This window comes from Cynocephalus volans, chromosome 6 (assembly GCF_027409185.1).
Source record: "Cynocephalus volans isolate mCynVol1 chromosome 6, mCynVol1.pri, whole genome shotgun sequence".
NCBI lineage: Eukaryota > Metazoa > Chordata > Mammalia > Dermoptera > Cynocephalidae > Cynocephalus > Cynocephalus volans.
In genome coordinates, this window is record NC_084465.1 from 45,425,673 (window position 1) to 45,451,560 (window position 25,888).

At 34.8% G+C, this 25,888-nt stretch overlaps 1 pseudogene; it reads right to left on the reverse strand.

The window, feature by feature from the left end:
* Positions 1 to 1,560: 1,560 nt before the first annotated feature.
* On the reverse strand, positions 1,561 to 12,536 carry LOC134380908 (AMSH-like protease; annotated as a pseudogene).
* Positions 12,537 to 25,888: the final 13,352 nt, after the last annotated feature.

Sequence of the window (25,888 nt, forward strand, 5' to 3'; positions counted from 1 at the left end):
GAAGAATGCACGATAATATTATCATTCCCAGAATAAGGCATATGTAAGCCAAAGAAAGCCCTAGTACTATAAAATCTGTGTTGTTCTTTTTATTATTTTATTATTCTCCTGATTTGCTATTGATATACACAAAAGTATAGAAGGGAATATAACAATCACCTGGGTACCCATTCAGGTAAAGAAATCTCTAAAGCTACTATTGATGCTCCCATTATACTATATTCAAATTTTATTTTTAATGTTGTACAAATTTATATAAATGATATTATAACCTATGTTTATCTTTCAGCAACTCATATTGTTATTCAAGTTCTAGCTGTAATTTATTTCTGCTGCTATATGGTGATTCATTCTCTAGATTTTTCATGATTTAGATATCTATTACCTTGTTTATTAATATTTAAGGTTACTGAAATTTTTGTTGGATATTAATAGAACCATATAAATTTTATTTTAGTTATTATATACCTAGTATTTCTTTTCCTGTACTTTCAACCTCTTTCCCATTGTGTTTTCCATATGTATTTGTAAAAATATATGCATGGAAGATTTTCTTTATAACAAATATACTCTGAAAACTAATGTCATTTAACAGATAACTTAAATTTGTTTTATTTTACTGTTAACACTATATATTTTAATTTATTTTATAATATATATTTGTGATTTTCATGTACTCTGAGTTTATTTATTTGTTGTTTTTCCCTTTTTAAGCATATTGCTGTAGATTGATAGAGATTTTTTAATTTCTGACTTGAAAATGATACATAGTGTTTACAATCTAATACTTTAAACTGATTACCAATTACCATATTATATGTTACTTAAAATATTTAATTTTCACATTTTCCCCAAATTAGATATTATATATTTTACACTGTCCAATGTTTGTATATATTTATTCATATATATTTCAGGTTATTTGTTTATCATTTCTTTTTCCAGCTCAGTTCATTCTTCCGTGTTCAGTTTCTTCCTTCAGGGATATTCTGTGGAAGGTTCTTTAGTCAGGTAGTACTAGCAATCATCTGCCTGAATTTTGATTATCTGAAAATGTATTTTTATCTTTCCTTGAATAATAATTTTTAACTTTCTTCTTTTTTTCTTGAATAATAATTTACCTTAGTAGAAAATGGTTCCTTTTAATTTATTTTTCTCAGCTTTTTTAGAATATTTCTGTTTTGTTGAAATTTTGTCCTCAGTCTAATTAACATTCTCAGTTATGAAGTTTTCCTTTTCTTCTTCGTCTCCCTTCCCTTCTCTTCCCTTCCCTTCCCTTCCTTCCTTTCATTTTTTCTTAATTTTTCTTTTGGTTGTTTACAAGACAATTTATTTAATCACAATACTTTTATAAGTATTGATTTAACACCATTGAGACCTCTCCTGGGAAAATACAACACAAAAAGAAAATTTCAGAATGTGCAAGAGCAATAAATATAAAATTTTCTCATCTAAAATGCATAAAATATCAAACATTTCTGGATACATCTTAAGAAAATCCAGCAACCATATGCCCATGGACAGGTGTCTGTTGTTGATGGTGCTAAAATTAGAAACATATCACCTCAGATCCAGCACAATTATTTTTACGTCTTTTACCAACATTTATTAACATATATTAAACAGCCTAGGGTCCCTGGTGTGTGGACAAAAGCTCTTCTTTCTACAAGTGGAAACCTCAAGCATGCCAGCATTGGCAAGTTTGAAGATGCCTGTGTCTCCATGTTTTGGTGAACAGACAATGGCAATTGCCTCTGGCAACATGAGCTGATAGGAACAGTGAGTGTGAAAATCCATGCTGGATAAGAAGGCATTTTGGGTCCGATGTGTGTGAATTCAGCCCAGAGTCAGGAGAGCATGTTGATTCTGAACACTGAATAATTTTTCTGCATTCTCCATGTCCCAGTGATCTGCTCCTGCAGACTGCTTTGGCACAATTACGTGGGTAATAGTAAATTAATTATAGGTCACTTTTCCACAGAGTTCCACAGGTTTCTATTCCTCTTACCTTATTAGATTCTGCCAGCAGCAAAAAATTGAGGCAACTATCTCTTAATAAAACTATGTCTCACCGTTCTTCAGCCATTAAATTCTGAACAGCACTTAGAATAGCAGCTAGCTTTAAGGCTCTGTTTACAGGAGAGTAGCTAGTATAATTGCTTGCATGAGTCTTATTAGGTTGATCTTGCAATACATTCATGAAGGAATTGTTCTGGTATGTGGAAAAGCAGGATGAAGCCCTGCCACCCATCTGCTCAGACAGCACCAGGCCTGGTTTCTTTTAAGATTTTTGTTTTGTTTTCAGTGTTCTTTCTACAAAATCACTACAATATGGTATAGGTTTATTTGTTAGAATCAAGTATGGGATTTTGTGTGCTTTTTTGAAAGCAGAATTAATTTACTTTACTTTCTAAACATCTTGGCATCTAACTTTGCTCTCTTTAATGTATTCAGACAATCCTCCTGACATTTTTCCTCATATATCATTATAATTCTGCATCACTTACTAAAGCTTGTGGAGCTTTATATATCAGAAACTTATAATGCATTAGTTTAAAGTAAATTTCTCCAGATAATTTTTTTTTTTCTTTCAGGTAGCACAGGAAAGTTACTATAACATAGCTGCTTTTTATTTTCATTAATCAGCATGCAGTTTCCATAATAATATTAGTATGAATTTAGACTTAATTTCTCTGTGAAGGCAGGCCTATGGCTATAATTTTAGTAGACAATTTTTTTTCCAGACCAGTGCTCAGCTTGCAACAGAAGAAAAACAAAAATAAATACAACTTATCTCATCAATCTCATGAATATGACTTTTTAATTTTAATTTAGTGTCATATTATTTAAGGATGTCAACATTAAGCAGTCATTTCAGGTCAAACTCCCCCATTCATGCCGCTTAAGGCCTTTACTTCTCTCTTTGAGTTAGTAATTAATAGTTAATAATTAATTGTTAATATTGAACTACTAGTATAAACAAGGTGGGCAAATTCACTCAATATAACTTACAAAGCACTTTGATTTTAAGCAATTTTTATTTCAATCCCTGGAAATTTCTCCTTTGCAATACAACATTAACAGTGCATTCAAGAGGAACTTTCTTTTCTTGTGACCAGATTCTTAGTTTTGTTTGTTTATTTATTTATTTTAGAAAGTGGTTATTCTGGATATCTAAGATGCCACTGTAAGAAACTAAACTCTTTTCATTTTCTAAGACTGTTAATTAAAATTCTACTCATAAAAAAAATGGTTCACCTTGATTTCTTGAGTTATGAAGACAAAATGTTCTTATAGCTTTATATTTATTTGTAAAATGTTTAAAGCGCTATAGATTTTTGGAACTAATTGTAAAATAAATATTAAAATACAATATCAAAAGATATAACTTAAATTTCTAAGAGAAGGAAAAAAAAAGTGTGAAGATATAATGGATGAATCTTTCCAAATTTGATATTGTCTTACAGGCTCCTGGGTTCATTTTGTTCAATATATTTTTCTGTCTCTTCTAGGAATGGATAATTTCTATTAATTTGTCTTCAATTTCTTTGAATACTTCTTCTGTCATCTCCATTCTGCTCTTGTTCCCATCTAGTGATTTTTTTTGTTTGTTTTAGATGTTTTATTTTTTTTTTACTTCTAACATTTCCATTTGGCTCTTACTATAATATCTATCTTTGCTGAGAAATACTATGTTTTTCATTAATTTAAGATAGTTTAATGTTATTTCATAGAGCATGGTTACAAGCATTGCCTTAAGGTCTTTGATGATTCCAATATTTAGGTCACCATGGAGCTTTTCTTTGTTGATTAATTTTTCCTTTGAGAATAGCTCCTATTTTTCTGTTTCTCTGTATGTTGAATAATTTTAGGTTATGCCATAGCCATTTTGTGTATTATCTTGTGACACACTGAGTCCTTTTAAAATCTTCAGGAGACAGTACATTTCGTTCTGTTCTGTTTTTAGCAGTCAATCTACATGCTTAGGTTCAGACTGTACATCCGGTCTCACTTTCTGTGAGCTGTGGTTCTAATGTAAGTTCAATTTTCACAGCCTTTGCTCTGCTGCCTCGGGTCTACCTCATGCATGCAACCTGTCATGAATTAGTCTGGGCTAGGATCTCAGTTTATATTAGAGTTCAGTTCTCACAGCCTTTGAGATGATGTTTTTGGTCTTTTCCATGCACGTGCATTTCAGGGGTGAGTCTGGGACTTTGTTATTTCACGCAGAGAGTCAGGGAATCCTTTTCTCCAGCCTTCTCCTCAGAGGAGATCTATAGGATCTCTCACATACTCAGCAACTTCTTGGGGTCCCTTTTAGCCTCCTCTGTATTGAAAAACAGAGCTGCTCTCAGAGTCTTAGTTCCCTGCTCCATTGCTTGCTCGTTTCTTCATTAATGGGTCCACCCTGGAGCACAACGGTGGCAGAAAAAAAAAATAAGAAGAAAAATAATGGAGTTCCTACTCTGCCTACTCTTTCATTCTTTGGAAATCACGGTCCCCTTTTTTCAATTATTCTGGTCAGAAGGATAGGTTTTTCTCTTAGGGTTTTAGGTCTGCTACCACTGCACATGCAGCTCTATGATGGGCTCCACCCTGAGGCAGGGACAGAAGAGGAGAACAAGAAAAAAACATAGTGATGCTACCCCCTACCCCCAGTGACAGCTTGCTCCTTATCCCCATTCTGTAGCCAGAAAGACAAGGGTTATCTCAGAGATTTTCTGTCTGCATTTGCTGGGCAGTTTTATACTGGTGACACCCTTAGGTCAAACTGGGAGACAAAAATAAATAAATAAAAGAAACTCAATGTGGTCATAGGTTATTCTTTAAGTTTTGCCTGTTATTTTTAACTTTTAACTTTTCATAGTTCTTGATGATTAACTTTTATATTTTGTTTAGAGTTTTAGTTGTAAACAGGGGAAGCGATAAGTTATAACTGGTGTATTTCTTTTTATTTCTTTTTTTTTTTTTTCAGCATTAGAAGTTTCTTAGCTGGCAGTGTAAATTCCTGTTCCAAATGTGTTATCTCCCAGACTAATAATGCATTTAAGGTTAACTTTCTGTGGTCACTACTTACGCAGGGTAGGTATGCGTCTTGTTTAAAACCAGTTCATTTCTATTTGATACATACTTAGGTTGCTTTAGATTTACAGCCTAATTAGATGTCAGAATTTCTGTAATTCTTTTTCTAAATGTTCATTAAAAAAATTCTTTTTTTTCTTTCTTATAGATGAATGGTTCCTGTTGTTGAAAAAGTGTCCTCAACAGAAACTTGTGAACAGAATGGAACTGATTATAAAATGCAGAACTTCTTTTAAACACTGATGATGAGGATTCTTTCCTGATTTCTCTAAAATATAAGGAATTGTTTTGAGAAGCAAAAACTAGTATTTTCACGTTTTGTCTTACCGCCCTTTAATTTCATTGAAATTGCTCTGAACACATTAATTCCAAATCTCTATCATGCCTATATTTCAATATGCTTCCTGTAGCTTGATGAATAGGCTATAAAGCTTTCACCTGTTCCTTTTATTTTAACAACTTAATAAAATGTTAGTGGTATCTGTTTTATGTTGGTTTCCTTGAATTTTCCTAAATGTTCACTAAGGAGATTGTCTCTTTCCATCTTTCTAAAAGATTTATAAATGAACACAGAATAGAAAGGAAATAACTAGAGAGGGCTAGAATACTAAAATCTATGGATACAATTCAGAAGGTGGAAATCTCTATTTATCATTTGGGCAGCTTTTCTCCAGAGGCCTCCCCAAGAATCCATTGAGTTGGAAGTGACAAAAATAATCAGTTAGTCTGATTCTTCCTTTGTTGCCCTGGGTGATATGGTACCTAGTGAATTAAGCAACCAAATCAATCACCTACTTGCCTGACACTAAAGTTATTATTCTACTCTGAATGTTTCAGATATGAAATAGAAGGACAAACTGTGATTTTCAATTTATGCTCTTTTTCTTAGCATCAAAAAATGAGGGATTAGGGAAGGCTGATTCAAACTAGTTTGGGTGCATATTTTTACATTTCTGTTGCACTTTCTTGTGCTTATTCAGGTTGAGGAGAAATTAGTCAAAATTGTAACTGTCATCAATCTAAATCAGACAAAAAATTTCATAATTATCTTCCAAAGAAATTATTTTTGAGTGTCAACAGGGTTCAAGAAATAGACTTCTGGAGTAATCTGAATTATAAAACACATCACCCACATTTATGAACTTGTGATCTTTTTGGGAAACTATGCCTGTTAGGTTAAAAGATTAAGTAGCAAATAATTAAATTAAAACCTTTTTGTAAACAGCTATGCATTTTTGCATTCGCACTACTAGTGTATGAGAGTTTTAATTGCTCTGCATCCATGCAGGAACTAGTCTTGTCAGTAATGTTAGCCATTTTTAATTTTAATTTTTGTTGTCCTAATAAGCATGTAGTGGTATCTAATTATGGTTCTGATTTGAATATTCATGTGCTTATTTTTGATCTGCATATCTTCTTTTTAAAAATATCTATTTAATTTTTTGCCTATTTTTAAACTGGATTGTTTATTTTTGTATTTTTGAAAGTTGAGAGTTTTAAAACACACACACACGTATATATATACATATATATATTCTAGATACAAGTTTGCATGTACTTTCTTCCAGTCTATAGCTTTTCTTTTCAACCCTTAAGCAATGTGTTCTTCAGTGAAGTTTTAAATTTTAATAACTCCATGTTTTTAAAAAATTTATGAACCATGTTCTGTTGTCATGTCTAAGAACTCTTTGCCTAAGATCAGGTCATGATCTTTTTTTTCCCCTATATTTTCTTCCAAAATTGTTTTAGTTTTACATTTTACATTTAGACCTGTGATCCGTTTTGAGTAAATATCTTATAAGGTGTAATATTTAGGGTGGGTTCTTTCTGTCCCCATATTAATGTCCAATTGTTCCAGCCCCATTTCTAAAATAACTCTCTCTCACCAATGAATTGCCTTTGCACCTTGCCAAAAATTGTAATATTTTTATGGTCTATTTTTATTCTGTCTGTTCTATTGATTCTGTTCTAGTAATCTATGTGTCCATCTCTTCTCTAGTACCACACTTCCTCAATTATTATAGCTTGAAAATAAATCTTAAAATCAGATAAAATGCTTACTCCAACTTTATTTTTTTTCAATATTATAAATATACACTATGTCATATCCTGCCTAATCTGATCTTTAAAATTAATGCTATCTCTACCAAAATATTATCAGAGAGGGTTTTTTTGTTTATTTTTATTTACTTGTTTGTATGTTTATCCATTTGTTTGTTTCTATGGTTCCTGTGGTAGTGATGTTGATGACAATATAATTTAAAATTATACAGAAGTTCTTGGGAAAAGAATCTACAAAACTGTGGAAAAGAGATGTAATGAGAACTGAATAGAACTCTAGGCTATTAAAATGTATCACAAAATGACATTAATAAAAATAGTTTGATACTGGAACAGGTATTGGCTAACCCACTGATGAAATGTAGCCCAGAGCCCTGATATAAACACAAAAACACATGAGATTTTGAAATATAATAAAGATAATATCTCAAATTAATTGGGGGAAAGGGATTGCTAAGTAAATAATAAAGCAGTTGGCTAATCATTTGTAAAATCAATGATGTTATGTTGACACCTTAATTGCATCATCAGAATAAATCCAGATAGGTCAAAGTTTTGTATATAAAAATGCAAAACCATGAAATTACTTGAAAAACTTTGACACTTGAATATCAACTTTTAGACCAACCTTTAAAATGTACTGTGGCAAAGAAAAAAATAATCAGAAAAAAGAACAGAAGAACAGAATTAGGAAAGTAATTGCACATATCAATTGGCAAATGACTAATTGCCTTAGCATTCTGTATTAGTTTCCTATTGCTGCTGTAACAAAATACTACAAACTTCACAGCTAAAAACAACACAAATTTATTGTCCTCCATTTTAGGCAGTGAAAAGTCCAAATATGGATTTTACAGGGTAAAAATCAAGGAGTCAGCTCGGCTGTGTTCCTTCTGAAGGTTCTAAGGGGAGAATCCGTTCCTTGTTTTTTTCAGTTTCTAGAGGCTATGCTATGAGTTAAATATGTCCCCCTAAAAGTTCATATTTTGGAAACTTGATATCCATTGTAAGAGGGTGGCAAATCCAATTATGGTAATGTAAAAGGTGGAGCTTTTATTTATTTATTTATTTAATTTATTTATTTATTTTGTCGTTTTTTCGTGACCGGCACTCAGCCAGTGAGTGCACAGGTCATTCTTATATAGGATCCGAACCCGCGGCGGGAGCGTCGCCGCACTCCCAGCGCAGCACTCTACCGAGTGTGCCACGGGCTCAGCCCGGAGCTTTTAAGATGTGATTAGATTGTGAGGACTGTGCCTTCATGAATAAATTGATCCATTCGTGGAATAAAATGGGTGTGGTTCTGATGGCTTTTTAAAGAGAATGGGTGAGCAGGTTAGCTCTCACTTGCTCAGCCCATTCTCAACACGTGACACCCTGGTCACCACTGGACCCCATAGAGTGGTTTCTACCAAGAAGAAGGCCCTCACCTTCTTAGTTCTGGACTGTGGACATCCCAGCCTCCAAAACTGTAAGAAATAAAATTCATTTCTCTACACATTACCCAGTTTCAGGTATTCTGTTATAAGCAACAGAAATACTAACATAGGTTGCCTCCATTCCATGGCTTGCAACCCCCTTCCAGCAATGGCCTTATTCAGATCTCTGCTTTTGTTATCACAATGCCTCCTCTCCCTCGGCTTCTGTCATCACATCTCCTCTGCCTCTCACCTTACTGCATCCTTCTAATGAGAACCTTGGATTACATTGGCCCCCCCCATATAATCCAGGACAATCTCTCCACAACAACTTAATCACATCTGTAAAGTACCTTTCGTAATGTATGGCAACCTACTCACACATTCTGAGCATTAGGACATGGAAATTTTGGGCGGGATGATTATGTCACATATGCAAAGGACTTCTATACATCATTAAGAAAATGACAAACAACTGCATATAGACATAGGTGAGGAAGATGAAAAATGGTTTAGAAAAAGATGCATACAGGTTGTTGATGCTCACTCATAAATGAAAAATTGCATATACTACTTTCTTCTATCAGGTAGTTTCACATGTTGACATTAGTGTGATTAAAAAAAGAGAGGAAAAGAGGCACACACAAACATTGTACGTAGGAAGTGTTGGTTAGTTCAGCAGTTTTGGAGGAGATGTTGAGAAAGAAAATGTAAGTGTACTTTAACTGCGCTATTCATGGAACAATTTTTGCAGTAGGATAAACTGGGAAAAAACACTCAATGGGCTATCAATAGAGCACTGATTAATCAAACTCTACTCAATAATCAAAAATTGAGAGATAAAAATGTGGTAGTAAATATTTATCACCTTATTTATGTAAACCTACATGTATCCTTGCGCAAACAAAAAATTAAAAGCTCTGTACTCTGTAATTCAAACATGTCTAGAATAAGAAAGTTAAGCACAGAAGCCACAAATCTCGGTTAGCAGTCTAACGAAGAATATTTTTAAAATGTGAGACCGTTGATGGCAGTGTTAAAGAAAATTAAGCGCTCATCTGTTTCTTACAGATCACTTACTATTTGTGGGAACAATAAAAGTACTTAATTTGGAAGGTTGCTGATAGGACTAAATGGGTAAATATATGTTAAAGTGCTTATAACATTGCTTTAATAGACAAGAAATGTTTAGTGAATATTTGCATGACACCATGAATTTTAGGTTGAAGCCATACAGATTTGTTATAATGGTAAATTCCTATCAATGTCTGTATAATAATAAGGGCCAAGGTTTTTTTAAAGTATTAACAGTTTTATTTTAAATATTGTCACTATTCTTGACCTATAAGTGTGAGATAGCCAGCCTTTAAAAGTTTCCTTTTATTTCCTGTGGAATATCACTATTAATAAAAGAGATTATGCTTGGTTGAGAAAATTTTTATGTTAGTGTATGTTTACTGTAGGAAACGTTGTTAAAATATTTTCAAAGAAAACTAATTACTTGAAGTCACAAAATTATGTGGTCACAGAAGGTTATTTACCTACCAATATTATTATAATTAACTCTCTGTTAGTTCCCTGTCTTTATCCTGGAACAACAGCAACATATTGATAGTTTGATGTGCTGTGAATCAACATGTTCGAGTTTTCTCACTGCTAGGTGATAACGAATATGCTTTCCAACGTGTCCCAGCCACACTGTAGTAAGGTACGGCCATGTGACTGCTTCTGGCCACTGTGCTACAAAGAGGAGTAAAGTGTGTCATTTCCAGTACAAAAGTACAAAAGGTGGAACCTCTGTCAGCCAGGTTGCTGAGTGACTTTACGGAGCACAATGCTCCCCTAACTTGCATTACATATGTAACCTAAGTGAGAAATAAACCTGTTTTGTTAATCCATTGAAATTTTGGGATTAGTTTCTTATTACAGCCTGACATAATCTAACAGGACGAATAAAGTTCGAAGAAATTAGTGTCCGTTGTTTCAATATTCCCTCATGGTTGTGTTTGTCACAAACCCAGTGATTCTAATAGAATCATTTCTAGAAGGAAACACAGTGGTAAGTTTCTCATGTCATTATGTACCTGCACACACATATATGTACACATATGTACACCATAGCAAATACATAGTACATTTTTAACAATGTGGTTAGCCTTGGGGAAAGGGCTAGGAGAGGATAAAGAAGGGTGTGATGAGGGCATTTTCCTTTTTTTAATGCTTCAAACTTTTCTATGTAATTTGCATTTTAAAAGCTAGAATCATATATAATTTTATAATAAATAATCAAAAATAAATTAGCATGCATATTCCATAAAATCCTCTTATCCCCATTCAAATTTTTTTCTTCTTTTTTTAAACAATTACTTTATTTCTTTGTATCTGTCTTGCAAGAAAAGATGTCTCTCTCTTTTTAAAATAAAACACAATGCTCTTTGACCTAATCTCCTTTTTAACCTTTTGCATATTTAAATTCTCTATCATACTCTATCATTCTTATTCGTGATAAAAAAAAATCTGCTCTGACCAGGTCAGCTAAATTATAGTACCTTAGGAAATCTGGGATGACAATAGTCACATTCACTTATCCTGAAAATCATTATCATAAGACCATTTTTACTTAGAAGCAGATGTGATGGCACCAGAAAGTCATAAAATAACCTAGGATGCTTCTTGTAACACTTACCCTAGATCTCTGCGTGTAGGATGTAACATAGCAACAATCTCAAATCTATATATCATGTACGACCAACAGAAGAACTGAGGTAATTAGGCAGGGCTGTCTTCTCTCCCTCTCCTTTGACCCTTCCCCCTTCTTGTGATTATAAAATGCTAAGCTCTGCTACCCCTCTTCAGAGCACATTTCTCAAGGCAATCTGCCATGTGTGTTTTCCCAGTTGTTGCAATTCTAATATTGGCTCAATAAATCCTGTACTTTAATGTTTAGCCTTGCTTTCTTTTAGGTCAACATTCCTGATTTCTCAGTATCTCTATTAAGCACTTATTTTTTCACCTTAGTATATTAAAATCCATCCTATTCTTTTACTACTCCTATCCCCCATTGACAAAAACAGAAGTAGTGAGTACTTATATTCGCCAATTCTTGTTAAACTTTCACTGCTTACTTTCCAGAAAGAATACGCATATTTACATAATCCCCATGGACAATGATTCAATCTATGAATTTGGCTTCAAGACTTACACCTTCATCAATGATCTCCTTTTATCCCTACATCTATATTCATTGTCACTTTTTAGTGAATTTTTCTGTTTGGTTCTCTCACTTTAATTTTTCCTATCCTAACTTAAACTCGTCTTCTTTTCCACCAATTATTCTTGCTCTGACCAACATTTTTGCTCAAGTTACTGCTAATTTCCCATTCTTCCTGACTTGGATACAGAGGGTTAACTTTGAGTTTTCCTTCTTCTTCACCCTTCACACAACCTTCAATATGTACAGATGGTGTGTTATGCTTCGGACACCCTTCTTGTGCATGGGGATTTCTGCTCTGTGAGACCCACCTAAAGGTGAAAGCCAGAAACTTTTCCCCTGGCTTTTCAAAGGCTTGTGACCTAAACTCTGTCAATCAGACACAACCACCAGAGACTATGGTTTGGAAGAGAATAAAGTGAATAAAAACATGTCATTTAGAATTGATTCTGGTAAGGGCAGCAGAGAAATTGAGCCTTCAGAAGCTATAGTGGTAGAGGTGCTGGCCAGAGCTTCTGTTCTCATGATTGCTTCAGTGACCTGTAGTGTTTTCTTTCAAACATGACAACAAGAGCATCTGCACCTCAAATTAGTTAAGGTGAAATCAAAGTCAAAGTCCCTAGTGCTCACAAGGCCCCACATGACATGGCGCCTGTTTATCAGTCTAATGTCAGTCAAGGGCTCTCCTGTCTTGCCTTACTGTATTCCAACCACACAGGCCTCCTCGCTGTTCCTGGAACCTGCCAGGCCTGTTTCCGCTCCATGGCCCTGTCAATTTCTCACATCTACAAGAGTTCTCCCCAGGTATCCTTGTAGCAGGCCCACTCACTTCTTTCAGTTTTCTGCTCAAGTCCTTTATTTATTTATTTATTTATTTATTTATTTTAAATTTTATTCTGTCGATATACATTGTGGCTGATTATTGCTCCCCATCACCAAAACCTCCTTCCCTACTCCCTCCCCCCTCCCCCCCAACAATGTCCTTTCTGTTTGCTTGTCGTATCAACTTCAAGTAATTGTGGTTGTTATATCTTCTTCCCGCCCCCCCCCTGGTTTTGTGTGTGTGTGTGTGTGTGTGTGTGTGTGTATGTGTGTGTGTGTGTGTGTGTGTGTGTGAATTTATATATTAATTTTTAGCTCCCACCAATAAGTGAGAACATGTGGTATTTCTCTTTCTGTGCCTGACTTGTTTCACTTAATATAATTCTCTCGAGGTCCATCCATGTTGTTGCTAATGGCAGTATTTCATTCGTTTTTATAGCTGAGTAGTATTCCATTGTGTAGATGTACCACATTTTCCGTATCCACTCATCCGATGATGGGCATTTGGGCTGGTTCCAACTCTTGGCTATTGTAAAGAGTGCTGCGATGAACATTGGGGAACAGGTATACCTTCGACTTGATGATTTCCATTCCTCTGGGTATATTCCCAACAGTGGGATAGCTGGGTCGTATGGTAGATCTATCTGCAATTGTTTGAGGAACCTCCATACCATTTTCCATAGAGGCTGCACCATTTTGCAGTCCCACCAACAATGTATGAGAGTTCCTTTTTCTCCGCAACCTCGCCAGCATTTATTGTTCAGAGTCTTTTGGATTTTAGTCATCCTAACTGGGGTTAGGTGGTATCTCAGTGTGGTTTTGATTTGCACTCCTATTCAATATAGTGTTGGAAGTACTAGCCAGAGCAATCAGAGAAGAGAAAGAAATAAAGGGCATCCAGATTGGAAAAGATGAAGTCAAACTGTCCCTGTTTGCAGATGACATGATCCTATATATCGAACAGCCTAAAACCTCTACAAAAAACTGCTGGAATTGATAAATGATTTCAGCACAGTAGCAGGATACAAAATCAACACACAAAAATCAGTAGCATTTCTTTTCTCCAATAGTGAATATGCAGAACGAGAAATCAAGAAAGCCTGCCCATTTACAATAGCCACCAAAAAATAAAATACTTAGGAATTGAGTTAACCAAGGAGGTGAAAAATCTCTATAATGAGAACTACAAGCCACTGCTGAGAGAAATTAGAGAGGATACAAGAAGATGGAAAGATATCCCATGCTCTTGGATTGGAAGAATCAACATAGTGAAAATGTCCATACTACCCAAAGTGATATACAAATTCAATGCAATCCCCATCAAAATTCCAAAGATATTTTTCTCAGAAATGGAAAAAACTATCCAGTCATTTATATGGAACAATAAAAGACCACGCATAGCCAAAGCAATGCTGAACAAAAAAAGTAAAGCTGGAGGCATAACACTACCTGACTTTAAGCTATACTACAAAGCTATAATAACCAAAACAGTATGGTACTGGCATAAAAACAGACACACTGATCAATGGAATAGAATAGAGAATCCAGAAATCAACCCACACACTTACTGCCATCTGATCTTTGACAAAGGCTCCAAGCCTATTCACTGGCGAAGGGACTGCCTCTTCAGCAAATGGTGCTGGGATAACTGGATATCCATATGCAGGAGAATGAAACTAGATCCATACCTCTCACCATATACTAAAATCAACTCAAAATGGATTAAGGATTTAAATATACACCCTGAAACAATAAAACTTCTTAAAGAAAACATAGGAGAAACACTTCAGGAAATAGGACTGGGCATAGACTTCATGAACACGACCCCAAAAGCACGGGCAACCAAAGGAAAAATAAACAAATGGGATTATATCAAACTAAAAAGCTTCTGCACAGCAAAAGAAACAATTAACAGAGTTAAAAGACAACCAACAGAGTGGGAGAAAATATTTGCAAAATATACATCTGACAAAGGATTAATATCCAGAATATACAAGGAACTCAAACAACTTTACAAGAAGAAAACAAGCAACCCAATTAAAAAATGGGCAAAAGAGCTAAGCAGGCATTTCTCTAAGGAAGATATACAAGTGGCCAACAGACATATGAAAAAATGCTCAACATCACTCAGCATCAAGTCCTTTTTATCAGAAAGGCCATTTCTTTATAAAATAGCAACACTTTAAACCCCAACCTGATCACTGCATTTCCATATGATATGTTTCTTGTCTGTCTTACTCTATGAAATTGTTAGATTTAATAATACTCATTTTATTAGTGGCTTTATCCCCACTACCTGCAGGAACCATCAATAAATATCCATCCAATAAACGGGTAAATGGATAAATGAATGTTTTCCTAGGTGTTTGATTCCCAAGTCTTATCTGCCCACTTACTCTTTTTGAAGAATGTCTGAGTTGCCTGACCTCTAATAATGAAGTTCTTTTATTGCTTTTCTATCAAGAGTGGAATTTGGTTTTTTCAAAAAATATTTTTGGCTAATGCACTCTTTTAATAGAACTAGTAGATGTCAACAGCAAAGTGTCTCACACCATATCCTGTTGCCTCCTTTCTATTTCTCTTCTTCTAAGTCTAAATTAGGCCCTACTGCTTCTAGCCCTAACTACAGCAACACTCTAAAACTATCCTTTTTTCTCCAGTATTATCCTACCCTGATTTATCCTCTGATTAGTGTTTCTTAAACTCCAAGTATTTCTAATACCAAGACAACTTGCCAATAGAGTGTCATGGTTAGTAGAAAATTAAAATAGCTTTTGACTGAACACATCAAAAAATTCTCATTTAATTTGTTTACATTTCATTTGGCTGTATTTAAATCAATTAAATACAATTTAAACATACTTAATAAATATCAGAAATGTTTTCTGTTAAAATATGGAATAATATAATTATTTTATAAGAACCTACTCAGTTCCCCTTTATAGATGTGTGCTTAAAGTTTTATCACTTACTCTTTGCTATGAATTGAATTGTGTCCCCCCAAGAGATATGTTGAAGTTCTAAACACATACTTCAGAATATGATCTGATTTGGAAATAAGGTCTGCAAGGGTTTGAATGTTTGTCTCCTCCAAAAATCATGTTAAAATTGAATTGCCGTTATGATGGTATTGGGAGGTAACCTTTAAGAGGTGTTAAGCTGATGAGGGCTTCAGCCCCATGACTAAACTAATGCCAGCATCACAGGAATGGATTTGCTCCCTCTCTTTCTTTTTGCCCTTTCACTATGTGATGACTTCTGCCACTGCGATGACACAACAAGAAGAATCTGCCTGGTAAGATGCCAGAATCTTAATCTTGGACCTTCCAGACTCTAGAACTGTGAGGAAATAAATTTCTGCTCTTTATAAATTACCCAGTATTGGATATTCTGTTATAGCAGTACAAAATGGACTAAGGGTAATTAGTTAAGATGAGGTCATATTGGAGTAGGGTGGTGGGTCCCTAATTCAATATGACTGGTGTCCTTATAAGAAGACTATGTGAAGACAGAGACACACAATAAGAATGTCATGTGAGATGAAGACAGAGACTGAAGCTACACAGATGCAAGGCAAAGAAAACGAAAGATTTCTGGCAAACCAACAGAGGATAAGAAAAGGCAAGGCAGGATTTCTGCTATGGTTGAATGCGTCCCACAAAAGTTCATCTGTTGGAAACTTGATCCCCACTGTAACAGTGGTAAGAGGTTGGAAATCTGATTATGGCACTTAAAGGGTGGGCCATTTAAAAGGTGATTGAATAGTGAGGACCATGTCCTCATTAATGGTCAAGGGTTTAATGGGTTATCAGGGAGTGCTTCTGATTATCCCCAGGTGATACACAATGTTGTGACGGGGCTCTGTAGAGAGTTCCCTTCATCAGATGCATCCCTTGGACTGTGGGCTTCCAGCCTCCAAAACTATAAAAATATAAATTTCATTTCTTTATAAATTACCCAGTTTCAGGTATTCTGTTATAAGCCACAGAAAGCATACTGATACAATTCTCCAACAGATTTCAGTAAGTGGATGGCCCTAAAGTCTTGATTTAAGTCTCCTAGCCTCTAGAATTGTGAGACTAGAAATTTTGTTGTTTCCAGACACAGAGTTTGTGATACTTTTGCTACAAAAACCCTAGAAAACTAATACACTCTTCATGTGTGAGGAAAGGTTTTCTTGGTAGAGCATTTCTCAGATGACTTGTGGGGAAAAACGTCTAGTCAGTTTTATTTGTAGTGCAGTCACATATGATAAAATATAGTAAACAAGAGCATAATATTTAAATATTTTTATGGAAGTTTGCCTCTATTGTTGAATGTAGTTTTGATGCTGAAGCTAATAAATAAATCCCACAGAGTGATTCTATACTGGCATGTACAAGTATACATTACTGATGCTGATAGCCATTTATTTGCTTGTGTTTACAGGGTAGAATTCTAAAGCAATTTATTTCTATGACATTCATACACATAAATTGGCATTATGAGTAGGTTAAATTTCTTTGGACCTGTGAGTATAAATTACTGAATTCTAGTATATTTCTAGATGAACATCATTTTTCCATTAGAAAAAGAATTACAACCTAGGTATAAAGAAACCTGGTTTCACAGCTCTGTCTGTAGTTTTACTAATCTGTCAGCTCACACAGGTAAATCTTTTACACAGTGATATAGTCTTACTAGTGCTAATGATAAATTCTTCATTTTGCACTTTAAGTCTGTTTCTTCTTATGTTCTTGACTGTAGAGAATTACATAAAATCATCCCAGAGCAAGGCTTGTACACAGTAGTCCAACAATGGATATTTAGTAAATCGAAAATAGTGCATCTTATATCTGAGTTTTGCATATCCCTATGTGGGGAAAATAGAATAATTTAGTCAGTCTCCCTCGTCTCAGGTCTGGTTGAGGGTCCACCAACACATTTCTTGTTAACAAGTTGTGTGGGTGGAGTTAGTGCGCATGTGAGCCAATGTATCATTTTAGTTTTGTAGCTATTGTGTGTTCTGCAGTTTGTGAAGCAGGCTGGTGGCAGAGAGCTGGTATTTAACAATAGAGCGTGTTCACTCTGCTGGCATCTGCTCAGTTTCAGTTTCTCTTTGGACTTTGCCGGTAGCAGTTGAGTTTTGGAGTTTCTGAGTTTATCTTTATACTCCTTAGCTCATAGTGTTGTGTGTGCTGAATAAAGATTATTACTACTTCAGCCAAGACTCCAAGGACCTTTTTGCCGGTTACCTAGCTCATAGACCTGAGTGTGATGGGTTTGTGAACGGGCTCAAGGGGTCTGTGAGCACCAGAGTCCCAGACCTAGCTCGACACCCTACTTCAATGTGTTGAACACAATTCCAAATATTATACATCCTTTTTATCTAAAATAACACATAGCAGAATTACATAATGAGTTACAGAAATGTATAACTGTACCAGTGATTTATATTTTTCCTTTCACTTATACAAGTAAAATGATAATTGCTTGTGCTGGTTCTCTTCTGTTGAAAAAGAGCTCTGCTCTCCACCCTCTGCTGCTCTGGGTGCTGGGAGGCTGACACCTGCTAATTGCATTACCTAGACCCCTTACTGACTTGGCTTGCCATGTGGTTTTGCCGATGGGAAACACCGCAGGACATGAGAGGTCAGGAAGAAAGAGAAATTAAGAGTATTACTGCTCTACTTCTTCTTTGCCATGACACCTTTCTTTAGTACTTGTTGAATACCTAAATAACTAGAGCCCTCTTAGGGAGCCCCCTCATCCATGGTTCCAACCTCATGCATCTCTGATGATACGGTCTTCTCTCCTCTGGCCCATTTAACCACAGTTGTGGTAATGGCTTGGACTGCTGTTAACTCTGGGTACTGCACTCTTGTTTTTGCTGTTGGTGTTTTTGGTGTTTGTTTTCATTTTTCCTTTACCCTATGTATACTTCTGAAAGGAAGCCTGTCTTTAAATTTTCTTCACTTGAAACATCTGTTTTGCGCCAAAAAGCAGACTAAAACAGCCCTCACTGAAGTGGCTTTGTTAGGTAAAATGAATTGCACTTTATTATAAGGTGTCTTGGATGTACTTTCTAGGTTAACCTCTGATCTTCACCTTGCTTCACCTTGTTTTCTATACCCTTCAAATCCTACCAGGAAGGTATAAATGGTTATACTTGGTCAAAATAGCAAGCAGCTGTAAGTGTTTGGATGGATTCAGTAAAAAAAAGAAAAAAAAAATTAATCACAAGTCCATTTTTGTTTTTTCGGTTTGTAAGAATTTGGCCCTAACATCATGGGCAGGAGGGGAGATAATTAGCTTTGCATCTTATGAATATTCTTAATACATAAAAAATTAAAAGAGAGTAAAAACATCAGTAGCTAGAGATTAGGACAGAAGCAAAGACAAAGAGGCCCTCCACAGAAGATTTTTAGGTCAGTGAAACTATTCTGTACGATGCTATAAAGGTGGATACGTGTCATTATACATTTGTCAAGAATCATATAATGTAAAACACTAAGAGTGAACTCTAGTAAACTGTGGACATTGTTAAAAAGTTTTTAAAAAGAAAAGGAATGTTATTGAGAATATTTGAAGGAGTCTGTACATCACATTCCATTCCCACTAATTTATTGAAACTCTTGGCTCTGGTTAAGCAGGATTTCAAATTGGCCAATTTCAACAGATATCTTTCAGCCCTTCTTATCTGATGCTTTTGCAGAATTTGGTGCCATATGCCCAAAGCTGGAATAATTTCTTCTCTAGGTTTCCATGTTGTCACCTAGCATGTTCTAATATAAACAGCATAAGCCTTAACTGCAAATAAATTTTGATTCCATTAGTAGATTCACTACTTAATATTTTTGTTGAGTTATAAAGTTTTTGGTGATCTCACTAATTTTTAGTATTTTCCTTACGTATTAGAATATTATTATGAATGTTTTTTTATTGTTCTAGAATAGTGGCACCAGCTGGCAGTCTAAGGGCACCAACATTATTTTTCATGTGACTATTTTTGGAAGGTTATCTTCAGTATTAAAATATAAATTGGCTACCAACCTTCATTATTCAGATTTCACATTAAATCCTGATATTCTGTTTCAGTAAAAAATAGAAATCGAGTCTATTTGTGAGTCTGCATGGCTACAATGCACCGGAGTTGATTAGATACTGCTCTATTTAGATAGTCATGCAGTCATTAGTTCCTGCAAGGCTGGTTTCATTCCTATACATTATTAGTCTGGTTCCTGTTTAAATATTCACTTAAATATGAAACTTTTGATTTAGGCAATGCAAACCATCTAAGTCCAACATATATAGTCAATATCTTTGATTCATCCTACTGTGAATTTCTAAGAACAAACTTTTTTTCTTTATGTTTATTTGTTTAGGCATTGCTGACATCAGAAAGAGTTAAGGCCAATGCATGTTTAAGGTAACAACATTTTGATAAGCAGATATGGAATGCTTTGGAGTCTCAGGACAATCAATAATTGAATAGAGCATTATTTCTGGTTCTGAAACTCAAATTCTATTTAGGGAAGTTACGTATTCCTACATATTCAACATTCATTTAAAAAATCTATTGTTCTACTCAATATGTAGCTTTGTCTTTTGTGGAAAGGGGCTTCTTATTGGAGGGCTTCATCTTTTAAGGACTCCCATTTAAGATGAAGGAATTGTCTTAGTTGTATAAGCCCATTACTATTCATATCAATTTTGCAATCTTTAATTGAATCATTTTTTTTAAATTTTCTTGCCTATTTTAACATAACATTAAATCTTTCTTCTATCCTGCATGCTTCTGTTTTTTGTATTTAGAGATTTTTTTTTGTTTGGATAATATTTTTAAAAGGTTAATCACCGTGGTTTCTATGTAACTATAAAATTTCTAAAAATATTTTTAAAAATTTATCTATGAGGCTATTTACTAATCAAGATAGTAGTTGCTTATGGTGGGGTGGGCTAGTGAGGTTGACTGGAAAAGGCTCTGGGGAAAGCTTCTGGAGTGATAGAAGTTTTTATCATGATTGGAGTGCTGGTTACACGGATATATGCATTAGTCAGTACTCAACAGTCTAAATTTGAGATTTGTATACTTTACTAAAAGCAATTTTACCACAATAAAATAATAAAAAAGTGTTTCTTATATTCTACACATAGATATATACCATGTTTTTAAGCAATGGATATATACCATGTTTTTAAGTCAGCATTGTATGAGTTATTTTTACATATAATCTTTAAGTTAATTATTCATTATTACAGGCTTTCCATATAACTTTCTTATTAAAAAGTCTAAGTTTAAAAAACAAGACAGACATAAGGCAAAAGATGTGTTTCTAACCAACCACAATTAAGAAATGGCTTCCACTAATCTGTTTAAGTTGTCAGTATAAAATTGCTCCCCAATTTATCATAACTTTTAGATTTATTTTCATTTTGTGTAAAACATTTTTATAATCAGCCTGAGTATGAAAAAATAAGATCTTTTGAAGATGAAACACTTTGCTCTGCTTTAATAGAATCTTTGTTAAAATGCTTGTGAGATGAGTCATAGTCATTTTTTCTCGTGATGTAACATGTTCAAAGATTACTGACTAGTGTTTTTCTTTACCTGTGGGATATCAAACTTTTCCTGTGTAAGAATTTCATATCTAGAATATTCTTAGTAAGATTTACTTGCCACGCTCTAATTGACTCATCAGATCTAAATATTTTATTTTCAGATCTTCACAAGATGAGGATTACACCATTCCTTAGAGGACAATAGTAAAGCAACGTAAGTGACATTGCATACATTATTTTTAGGCCATTATTTTTTAAGACACACAACTTGAAAATGCATTCATTTCAGAAAGCTACTTTGTGGCAATTAGCATCATTATTTTTAATGTAAGTTCCTTGAGGGCAGTAGTTATTTCTTATTCAGCTTTATGTACTCCCTCTGCATAATATAGTGTCTTGTAAAAGGCAGGAAAATGTCAGTTGAATTAAACAAAATTAAACATAATTGTTATTGTTGGTAGTCTTATTTTTATAAGCCATACTTTATATTTATGGTCATTTATTATTTTCAAAACACTTTTGCATTTAGTATTCCATTTGATTCATCCATTAGTTGATTCATTCAAAAATAATTATGAAATCACAATTACACACATATTTACAACATGCTTATAGTTCAGAGAAGAAAAAGGACTCACAGTAGATTATCATAATGCTGTATGGTATAGTACAGGGCATATGGCAGGAGACAAAGTCAAGCTTCAAAGATCAGGGAAATCCTCCTAAATGAAGGGACACCTGAAGGGACGCCTTGAGAAAGAGGACCAGAAACTGGGTGTTCCACGAAGAAGGAACAGCATACACAAGGAGCTTTAACAATCTAAGCTATTCTAAGAACTGTGCAATAGGTTTTCTGTACTTTACTGCCATTATTCGTAAAACTGACAAAATAGCACTACTTAAAAATAATATTAGTAAGTATTAAAGGAGTTTATATATAAAGCAGTGCCTCTTACAAGGGTTTGTTAGAGATCAATCTGCTGGTCTTTGTATATATACACACACATGCACACAAATATATATATATTTCTCCTTTTTATTGCTGAGTAATCTTCATTTTATTGATTTAGCAGAGTTAGCTTGTCTGTTTATCCACTGAATTACAATGTATGGCTGAAATTTCAGATCTGGGAGGGGACAAGCCAAATTAAAGAGATGCCTTATAATGAAAGAGTAATCCAGCTGAGATAATAGTGGTTAGCATATGAGTGAGGAAACAGGATAGAGAATCTTCAGTAAGTTGGATAGATAGTCAGGAGATAGAGATGATGAGGTTTGGTAACAGAGTGAGGGATAGGGAGGAATGAGACTCATTTGCAAGTTTAAACTTGGGCAACAAAGCCCGTTATAAGCATTTCCTATGCACCTCTCCAATTTGTTTTCTGTGATAGTTTTCCTCTGGCTTTCATCCTATCAATGAGATTGGACCAATATAAATTCCTAGAGATGCCTATATTTCTCCCCCTGAGCTTTTACATATGTGGTTTCCCATTCTAATTTACTCTTTTCTTCTGTTTTCTATCTAGCTTCAATTTACCTTTCACATCTCAGCCTATTTATCAGTTCCTTGGAGATATCTGCCAGGTTTATCTTCTCTTCCAGTTATAATCTCTTTACAGGACATTGAATAATTGTAATTATTTATATAGTTATTTCCTCATGGTTGGCTTCTTTTCTAGATTGTAAACTGCAAGAAGGTAGGAGACATGTTGCTAAAATACTATCATCACTATATCACCAGTGTCTAGCACAGTGCTTGGCAATGATATGCTAATAAATATCTGCTGACCGACTGATTGTGATAGAAAATATGGTAATGGAGACTGAAAAACTTAAGTTTGAACGTATAAATTTTTAGAAGGCTTTCATAAAGCCAGTGGAAGTAATTGGTAGAAAACTACATATTCAATTGCAAGGATTTGGATAAAGATGAGAGTGTAAATAGGCAGTTAACATAGTTGGTCCTCACATCACATGGTGTTTTGTTAACTAAAACTTGTGCATAGAGGAAATGTGTCCTTACTTTGCATGGTTCCATGGTACCCGTGCAAAGCAAAGACATCAGTCTAATATGCAGATGTTTTAGTTACATGTTACCATGCAAAACAAGAATTGTCTGTAGTTTATATTGTAATAAAAGGCATGGATATAGACAAGATTGTCCAAATAGAATTTGTATAGTGAAATCTATCTATCTATAGCTTTATTAAATTAGAAGACCAAATGAAAGAGAGAGAGAGAGAGGGAGAAGAAAAGTGTAAATTAAGAAGGAAGAAGAGTAAAAGGAAAACAAGAGTTTAGTTATCATGGAAGCCAAAGAAAAAGTTTTTTTTGTTGATCTTACTATGAACAGAAACTGTGGATATATGTGAGTGGAGGTTAGATTTCAGCACGTGGGTGGGAAGTAAATTGAAAAAGAGAAAATAGAGAATCACTGTAAATAATTCAAGAAGCTGGATTATTAAGGAAAGGGGAAGAGGATGATCTCTAAAGGAAAACAGGCTATGTAGGAACATTCAATTTTGTGATTTGGTGGTTTCTTTGTTTGTTTTAAAGATTGACGAAATTTGAAAGTACTTAGAGGACTATTTACTTCTCTTGGAAGGAAGGAGACAGTGAAAATAAGGAGGATGACTCTAAAAATAAATGAGCTATCAAGCCATGAAAATATATGAAGGAATCTTAAATGCATATCACTAAGTGGAAAAAGCCAGTCTGAAGATGCTAAACACTGCGTGATTCCAATAAGACATTCTGAAAAAGGCAAAACTATGGAGACCGTAAAAAGCTCAGTGGTTGACAGGAGTTGGGGGAGGAAGGGATAAATAAGCAGAGACCAGAGAGTTTTTAGGGCAGTGAAACTACTCTGTATAATACTATGATGGTGTCTTCCTGTCATATACATTTGTCCAAACCCACAGAATGTACAACACCAAGAGTGAATCATAATGTGAACAATAGACATTGGATAATAATGTTGTGTCAATGAAGGTTCATGATTGTAACAAATGTACTGCTCTGGGGGGGGGGATGTTGATAGCGGGAGGCTGTGCTTGTGTGGGGGTAGACGAATATGGAAACTGTGTACTTTCTGCTCAATTTGGCTGTGAACTTAAAACTGCTCTTAAAAATAAATTTTATTAAGAAAAGAATGAAAATATGAAATAGAAGAGATAATCTGCAGGCTTAGATCACTGAAAAAGCAAAGATGAGGAGATTAGAAGCACAGGTTATTTTTTATGAGTATGGTAATCTTTTCCCTTATTTCAGTTTAAAATGGGGGAACAGGGAAATTAGGATGTAAGCAATTGTGTAGTTATAAAACTCTGGGAACACAATGTGTGGGTGTACCTACTTTTCTGTTAAGAAAAAACAAAATTCATGATGAAGGGACTGAGTATTTGAGAAGGGTGGGCGTGGTTTGAAAATGCCCCTGTGGACAGTATTCTACCTGGGGAAAAGAAGAGGCATTATTGGACAGTGTTAAAATCCAGGTGAGGTTGGAAGAAATGGATTTATAGCTGCATCAATGTGTAAATGTGTGTTATTTTTCTCCAGCAGAGCTCTATAGTTGTAGTTAAAGAAGGAAGAAAAGTAAAAACCAAATTGATCCAGGGCTGAGTTCCTAACATGCAGTATGAACAGCAGATTCAGAGGACAAGTGAACTAAGGCAACTTCCAAAATCCTGAAGTGATGCATAATAGAGAGATCTAAGGGAGAAAATAAAAAGTAAAAAGTGATGGAAAGGGAGAGAGAAGAGGAATCAGAGAACTATTTCTCTTGCTATTGTGACATCCCTAAGTAATCATATGTTCTATTCCTTAAAACAACCCTACGAGGTAGGAAAAATATATGTAATGAACACTGTACTGAGGAAGAAATTGAGGAACAAAGATGTAATTTGCCATTCAAATATCACAGGATATTCACTTTTAAGTGATATACTTAGGACTGAGCCCCAGACCTTCTGCCTAGGCCTAAGACTTTCTAACTCCATACACGGAATATCTATCAAACAATTTATGGGATGACACTCACCTGACACAGCAAGGGTGTTTTTCACTCTTCTCTGGAGTCATAGAAGTCATTCTCATAGATGTCACATTCATCCTTCAGATCATTTTCTGTGTGCTCAAACTGAAATCTTACTCTCTGTAGGGTCTGAAGCTGTACATTCAATTATAAAACATTTACTTCATCCTTTCAGTGATATTGCACACTCAGAAAGTCAAATTATTCTAAAGAATAGAATTTTCTTGAAGAAGAGTTAAAAAACAGGACAACTGATTACATACCAAACTCCTAATTTCAAGGGTTTCTATAATCAATAAAGCCTTCCAATGGAGAACACAGCATATAAGAAAAATACTCCTGAGGGCTGACTCCAGTCTGCTTGAATTCAGTAAGTAAGGAAGAAACACAGACAGCAGTGGAAGCTAGAGGGAGGAAGGGCTGGAGACAGAAAGAGGTAGGCACTATCCTTGGACTAAATGTGCATTGTCTGTTGAAAGGATGAAGAGTAATTTCACCAGAAATTCTTAGTAAGGTATAATATCTCAGGAAGGACCAAAGAATATGTTCTAGCACCTCATGCTTCCCTGAAGATGGATCATGAAGTTCTTTTTTTTTTTAGGTGGCTAAGTAGTTTGGTCCCTGATCTTGCTGAGGAATTTAAAGGCTAAGTATAAAGATTGAGGGGTACATGTAAAAGGAATATTTCAAATTATATCGTTGACAACCAGACTTCCTCTC